At 44.6% G+C, this 8,301-nt stretch overlaps 1 protein-coding gene across 2 annotated transcripts in view; it reads left to right on the top strand.

Moving 5' to 3' along the window:
* The first annotated feature begins 5,721 nt into the window (after positions 1 to 5,721).
* The window catches only part of LOC120525121 (butyrophilin subfamily 1 member A1-like), a 71,895-nt gene continuing 69,315 nt past the window's right edge, over positions 5,722 to 8,301 (top strand). For both annotated transcript variants that reach the window (XM_039747161.1, XM_039747151.1), the window contains exon 1: positions 5,722 to 5,933. The gene's annotated coding sequence lies outside the window, so the exon portion shown is untranslated. The remainder of the gene's footprint in view (positions 5,934 to 8,301) is intronic.

Below are 8,301 nucleotides of genomic sequence, written 5' to 3'. Positions count from 1 at the left end.
CTCCATGGATATGCCTCCCCAGATATACCATCACTGACCCACCACCAAACCGGTCATGCTGAACGATGTCACAGGCAGCATAACATTCTCCACGGCTTTTCCAGACCCTCTCACATCTGTCACATGTGCTCAGGGTGAACTTATCTTATCTGTGAAAAGCACAGGGCGCCAGTGGTGGACCTGCCAATTCTGGTACTCTATGGCAAATGCCAATCGAGCTCCAAAGTGCCCACTAGAGGACATTGGGTCCTCAGAGCCACCTTCATGAAGTCTGTTTCTGATTGTTTGGTCAGAGACATTCACACCAGTGGCCCATCTGCTGGAGGTCATTTTGTGCTCATCCTGGTCCTCCTTAGCCCAAAGGAACAGATACCAGTGAGTACTTAACTGACCAGATCAATAGCCCACAAGTTTCATTGACTTGACACTATACTCTCATTCAAAATGATTCCTTTAGTTCTTTTTATTTTTTGAGAAGTATATATATATAAGACTTGACAGACTCTGTGTTGTGTGTGGTAAAATGACCAGTAAAGTGGAGTCGTTTACAGCTGTACAGGTTGTTATGTCAGGGCCATACTGGAGTATACAGACTCTATATGCTATTAATATGCAGTTTGCTTGTGTAGTCATATAAGATTATGCCCAGCTGAACTATCTGCCATCTCTATCTTTTTACCAGTCGTGATGCTGAAGCACATCAGTACCTGCTGTACAGTTGGACTCCTGGCCTCCTCCAATCTCAGAGACAGTAAAGACAGGCTGATGTGTTTAGCACACCACTAGGACCTGATGGAGTCAAATGAAGGCTCAATGAGATATGAACTACAAACAAACATCTGTCATGTTTTAATCTCTAAATTTAAATTTTGCATAAGTAATATGTGTTATAATAAACATATATTTGATGATCTTAAATAGGTGTTTTAAATCCCAAAAGTAATAAAGACACAATTAAGTCAAATAATTGAATAGCCAGATTAACAGGTGCACAGTCAAAAAACTGCAAAATTATTACTCTTTTTAAGGAATAATATTTGCTCTTCACAGATCATTTAACATAGTAAACTTCATTATCCATCCATCCATCCATCCATCCATCCTCTTCCGCTTATCCGAGGTCGGGTCGCAGGGGTAGTGGCTTAAGCAGAGAAGCCCAGACTTCCCTCTCCCCAGCCACTTCTTCCAGCTCTTCCGGGAGAATCCCATATTCGTGTCCTGGGTCTTCCCCGGGGCCTCCTCCCGGTTGGATGTGCCCAGAACACCTCACCAGGGAGGCGTCCAGGAGGCATCCTGATCAGATGCCGGAGCCACCTCATCTGACTCCTCTCGATGCGGAGGAGTAGCGGCTCTACTCTGAGCCCCTCCCGGATGACAGAGCTTCTCACCCTATCTTTAAGGGAAAGCCCAGACACCCTGCGGAGGAAACTCATTTCAGCCGCTTGTATTCGCGATCTCGTTCTTTCGGTCACTACCCATAGCTCATGACCATAGGTGAGGGTAGGAGCGTAGATCGACTGGTAAATTGAGAGCTTTGCCTTACGGCTCAGCTCCTTTTTCACCACGACAGACCGATGCAGAGCCCGCATCACTGCGGATGCCGCACCGATCCGCCTGTCATCTCACGATCCATTCTTCCCTCACTCGTGAACAAGACCCGAGATACTTGAACTCCTCCACTTGGGGCAGGATCTCTCCCCAACCCTGAGAGGGCACTCCACCCTTTTCCGGCGGAGGACCATGGTCTCGGATTTGGAGGTGCTGATTCTCATCCCAGCCACTTCACACTCAGCTGCGAACCGATCCAGAGAGCTGAAGATCACGGCCTGATGAAGCAAACAGGACAACATCATCTGCAAAAAGCAGTGACCCAATCCTGAGTCCACCAAACCGGACCCCTTCAACACCCTGGCTGCGCCTTGAAATTCTGTCCATAAAAGTTATGAACAGAATCGGTGACAAAGGGCAGCCCTGGCGAGTCCAACTCTCACTGGAAGCGGGCTCGACTTACTGCGGCAATGCGGACCAAGCTCTGACACGGTTGTACAGGAGAACAGCTCTTATCAGGGGTCCGGTACCCCATACTCCCGGAGCACCCCACAGGATTCCCCGAGAGACACGGTCGAATGCCTTTTCCAAGTCCACAAAACACATGTAGACTGGTTGGGCAAACTCCCATGCACCCTCCAGGACTCTGCTAAGGGTGAAGAGCTGGTCCACTGTTCCGCGACCAGGACGAAAACCACACTGTTCCTCCTGAATCCGAGGTTGACTATCCGGGACCCTCCTCTCCAGAACCCCGAATAGACTTTTCCAGGGAGGCTGAGGAGTGTGATCCCTCTATAGTTGGAACACACCCTCCGGTCCCCTTTTAAAGAGGGGACCACCACCCGGTCTGCCAATCCAGAGGCACTGTCCCGATGTCCATGCGATGTTGCAGAGGCGTGTCAACCAAGACAGTCCTACAACATCCAGAGCCTTAAGGAACTCCGGGTATCTCATCCACCCGGGGCCCTGCCACCAAGGAGTTTTTGACCACCTCGGTGACTTCAGTCCCAGAGATGGGAGAGCCCACCTCAGAGTCCCCAGGCTCTGCTTCCTCATTGGAAGGCATGTTAGTGGGATTGAGGAGGTCTTGAAGTACTCCCCCACCGACCCACAACGTCCGAAGTGAGGTCAGCAGCGCACCATCCCCACCATATACGGTGTTGACACTGCACTGCTTCCCCTCCTGAGGCGCGGACGGTGGACCAGAATCTCCTCGAAGCCGTCCAAAGTCGTTCTCCATGGCCTCTCCAAACTCCTCCCATGCCCGAGTTTTGCCTCAGCAACAACGAAGCCGTTTCGCTTGGCCTGCGGTACCTATCAGCTGCCTCCAGAGACCCACAGGACAAAAAGTCCTATAGGACTCCTTCTTCAGCTTGACGGCATCCCTCACCGGTGTCCACCAACGGGTTGGGGATTGCCGCCGACAGGCACCGACCACCTTGCGGCCACAGCTCCGGTCAGCCGCCTCAACAATAGAGGCACGGAACATGGCCCATTGGACTCAATGTCCCCACCTCCCTCGGGGCGTGGTTGAAGTTCTGCGGAGGTGGGAGTTGAAGCTACTTCTGACAGGGGACTCTGCCAGCCGTTCCCAGCAGACCCTCACAACACGTTTGGGCCTACCAGGTCTGACCGGCATCTTCCCCCACCATCGAAGCCAACTCACCACCAGGTGGTGATCAGTTGACAGCTCCGCCCCTCTCTTCACCCGAGTGTCCAAGACATATGGCCGCAAGTCCGGCGACACACCACAAAGTCGATCATCGACCTGAGGCCTAGGGTGTCCTGGTGCCAAGTGCACATATGAACACCCTTATGCTTGAACATGGTGTTCGTTATGGACAATCCGTGACGAGCACAGAAGTCCAATAACAAAACACCGCTCGGGTTCAGATCGGGGGGGGCCATTCCTCCCAATCACGCCCTTCCAGGTCTCACTGTCATTGCCCGTGAGCATTGAAGTCTCCCAGCAAAAGAGGGAATCCCAGAAGGTATGCCCTCTAGCACCCCCTCCAGAGACTCCAAAAGGGTGGATACTCCAAACTGCTGTTCGGCGCATATGCACAAACAACAGTCAAGACCCTTCCCCACCCGAAGGCGGAGGGAGGCCACCCTCTGTCCACCGGGTAAACCCCAATGCACAGGCTCCAAGTGGGGGCAATAAGTATGCCCACACCTGCTCGGCCTCTCACTGGGGGCAACTCCAGAGTGGTAGAGAGTCCAGCCCCTCTCAAGGAGATTGGTTCCAGAGTCCAAGCTGTGCGTCGAGGTGAGTCCGACTATATCTATAGCTCAGGCTCCTTCCCCTTCAGAGAGGTGACATTCTACGTCCCAAGAGCCAGTTTCTGTAGCCGAGGATCAGACCGCCAAGGTCCCCACCTCCGGCCACCACCTAACTCACACTGCACCTGACCTCCTTGGCCCCTCCCATAGGTGGTGAGCCCATGGGAGGAGGACCCACGTTACCTCTTCGGGCTGTGCCCGGCCGAGCCCCATGGGTGCAGGCCCGGCCAGTAGGCGCTCGCCATCGAGCCCCACCCCCAGGCCTGACTCCAGAGGGGGGCCCCGGTGACCCGCATCCGGGTAAGGGAAAATGTCATCCACAGTTTTTATTCTTCATTGGAGGTTTTTTTAAACTTCATTATAAAAATAATAATTGAAATGTGACTATTAGCACTATGATAACTGTGTTTCTTACATTTAACATTGATAACATAGAGACAGCCAATGGATTCTTTAAAGTCACAATTTTATTGCCAGCTTTCTTAATGTTGTCTATTCCCTGATACATAAACGTGAGAGTGTCAAGTATGTGATTTATAATATTCTGTAATCATAATACAGCTAAAAAAGCAAACTTGAATACGAGATCCACAGGTAGGAAACTCACTAGAGAGGCTGGTATGTTGAGAACAGACATGAATACTGGAGAATATCTGACAGACATCAGCAAACAAAGAACAGAGGCTGACATGCAAGCAGAAGGGGCTACAATGGAATATTAGGAATATTTAAATAAATAAATATTGATAAATAGTAATGAAAGTAATAAAACACATTTTAGGGTTGTGTATTGGAGAAATAAAGATTTAACTCTGACAGTTTATTCAACGGTTGAAATTGTAATACATTTATAGCTAAGGTGACCAGAATTTTTTGGACCAATCCGGGGAAATGGGGGGCTACAGGAGCATAGACTACGTTTGAAGTTCTCCCACCACTACCGATGGAAAACTTTGAGTCGCAGATCACAACAAATGCATCCGGGGTCGGACGCAAATACAAAAATTCAAGCTGAAGCCCATCATTGAACTGACAGTTCCTTTTAGCACTCATGTTGAATCGCCAAAGTTGCAGGATGCGGTAAAGCATAACCTCCATCAAAACACTGCGCACGCGCGCCGAGTTCAAATTATCGTGGAGATGAGATATATTCAAAAAAGTGAACCAGCTGAAACCGGGGAGAAAACGGGGACATGTTTCCGAGTGGGGACAGTTGTCCGAAAAAGGGGTCTGTTCCCGGAAGATGGGGACGGATGGTCACCTTATTATAGCCCGTCTTTAAAGCGACTTGTTAAATGTAGGCGACTGTTTTATTTGGACATTCGAGTAAACAACAACAGTCAAACGTGTTTTAATCTAACTGACTCAAGCAAGTAGAGCCCACACTTAAGTCTACGTCAATCCATTTAGAACGCAAATTTGTATTGTTCATTTAAAGTTTCTTCAGAAGTTGTTTAGTAACGATAAATATCTCATATCCAAACTTTTATTATCATTATTTTTTCAGAACCGCTAATCATAAATGACGGTGGTGAAAATACACTGCAGTCTTAATAATGCACTCGACATTGCTGTAGTGTAAGATATTGGCACTAGTAGACTATCGTCGCAGATGTATTTTACGAATATACACTCCTTCTCTTACAGTCACTTTATCTTGAACTTCCACCTTTAGAAATCACTTTCACCTTTTTTTTTACGTATGCATAAGGCAATTGGATAAAGTGGAGCTTGAATGACAAATAACACCGATTGGCGATTTGTTAAATAAAAAGGTGATTGACCGCGACGTTTAAATTTTCGATTGGCTGATCCGTGCCGGACGTACGCAAATTTAATATATGATTGGCTGAGGTCGAAAAGGATATTCACGCCCATTTTACTCCAGTTTGCAGCAATATCTATTTGGTGATCGAGAGAGATTCGTGATGTCATTGGCATGCATTTCTCGAATGTGTTGCCTGTTTTGCTTTCTTCTGTTCTGTTCGTTGCTGTGTGGCGCTGTATTCCCACAGTAGTTTATTGACAGTCATTTTTAGGGCGGCTACATTGTGTTTCTTCGAAGCTTTGAGGGATTCAGAAGTTTGCGTTTGGAATAGCAGGTATTGGCGAATCCTTTAAACATATTTGTTTTCTGTTACCGTGCACATTTATTCTGTTTTTTTTGCTGGGAGTGTTTTGTCTCCCGTTTGTCAACTTTTATTATTTTGTCATTGAAAATCTGCTTCTGTAAGCTTCTCATTGTACAGTTTTAAATGACTTATGCCGCTGCAGTTCCCTCCTCTTCCCAGCGTTTACCCATCACATTACAATATGAACCATATTTAGAAGGAACCATTAAGTAATTTGTTACTTTATTCTTCAAAATGTAAAAACTGCATAAGTGTAAACAGATATTTATATAATTGGTTTAGCTGTGCCGAGTTTTACTATTCTGACTGTGACAGTAACAGTTGTCAGTTATAAAATATGAAAATCAAATTTAAAACTGAACTGGTCATAAGAATCAAATCCCAATGTACCAATTAGTATTACTGGACCAAAACTGTATCCTCAGTGAATTCTAAATCAGCACATTGAACTATAATTAAAATGTGATAACGGTCAAATGCATTTTGTCATATCATTTATCAGTGACTTTTTCTGTGAACTAAAATGGTAAATATGGTTTACAGTCATTAAGAGATTACTGAAACATTGGTTTTACAAAAACTACCTGTAATACTATTGTGTATCTCATGTTTCTGCCATACACTCTTAAAAGTAATGGTTCTGTATTGGCACATTACAGGGCTGTATGGTTCCTCGTAGAAGAACTGTTTGACTAAGAACCATTTATTCAGTGTAACTCGGACCTTGTATATGAACTGGGTCCTTTGGGCTTTGAAAAGGATAATTGGTTGAAAAATCAGAAATCTATAATGTATGACAGGCTACCTAGTACAATACCAACAGATCAAGAAAATCTGATCTCATTCTGTTATTGTATACAGCAAGGGTCCTTTTAAAATCAGGAACCGGTGTTATTTTAGAAATCTGCTGTTACGTATTAATGGTTATTTATGGAATCTGGTACTGATCTAAATTTAATGAAGGATCTTTCTGAAACTTTCGTGTGGATGATTCTTTTAAGAAACAAAAAATGGTTGTCCAAAAGCATCTTTCTGAAGAACCACCCTGGCACCTTTGTTTTTAAGAGTGTATGTATAAAGTTAAATAGAAACACCTGTGTATGAAGAAATTTACCAAAATCACTTAACATTTACAAAAAGACAAAATGCACTTCGTAAAGGCAATTTGTGTAATTCTTGATTTCATTATACTGTACTTTACAATAACTAGTGTCAGGAAACTGATCTCTAGTGCAAAAATGATGAAATACACAAAGACCTTCAGCATATTATTGGCTTAATATTCTAAAGATACTTCTAAGTTTGCTGCCTAACTGGCTTTTCATTCCCTGTATCTGAAAATTTCAATTATGAATTTGGAGCTGTCTGGCCACACAGTCATAGGTGAACAGGTAATAACCGCAGCTAGCTCTGTAACTGTGGGGTACCTGTAATAAGAATCAGTAGTGAGTAAGAGACGCTGCCATTCTTCATATGATAAAGTTTGCCATTTGGGAAGTGTAGTTCAAATAGAGGCACTAGGGTTATGGTGCTTGGTAATTATTCTTGATGGAATAATAGTGTTAAATACTGAGCTATAGTCTGTAAAAACAACTCTGGCATAATAATTTTTATTATCTGGTATGCCGGAACGGTGTGACGTGTATAGGATATGGCATATTTGTTTACTGTTTGTGGTGATAAGCAAAGTGAACATGCTCTGAACTATATAGAATGTTATGTTTTATGTGTCCCATCACCAGTATAATTACTTTTATGTAATAGCACCCTGAAATTGGCCTCAACATTGACATCATCATAATGCATGACTCAGCTACACAGTTTCTTCAAGTTAAGTGTTTGCAGTTACATTGCATTTGTAATCCTAAGACCAAAGCATCTTTAAGAAGAAACTTTCTCAGCATCCTAACTATAGTGAAAGTCGTGATGTTTCTGCACTTGGTAGGTGTGTGCCTTATGGTTTATATCTGCTCTGAGTTCTAAATTAAAGTAAATGCAAGTCAGCTGTTTTCTATAGTTCCCCAGGGTTTGTGTGTTGGGTGTATCAAACATCTTCATTAGACTATATAAATAGAGGAGCGTTTGTGTAACAGCTGTACTATCCCAGAATTTACAATATACAAATCAGTTGTATTTATTAAAAATAACACAAGATCAATTAATAGGAGAGTACAAAAGTAACAACAAAGCAGGAAACATTCTGCCCTTGTGGGCTTGTTTGATTGGGTTTTTAACTCTTTCTCTCAAGTCAGAGTAGCTCAACCACTTCCTCACATTCAGTGTACTGTAGCTGCACACTCCTGCTTCACTTCCTGCCAATGAACACAAGGCTGCTAGT

Source organism: Polypterus senegalus, chromosome 1 (assembly GCF_016835505.1).
Source record: "Polypterus senegalus isolate Bchr_013 chromosome 1, ASM1683550v1, whole genome shotgun sequence".
Lineage (NCBI taxonomy): Eukaryota > Metazoa > Chordata > Cladistia > Polypteriformes > Polypteridae > Polypterus > Polypterus senegalus.
The sequence above is the reverse complement of the archived record's forward strand: the minus strand, read 5'-3'. Positions and strand labels throughout refer to the sequence as shown.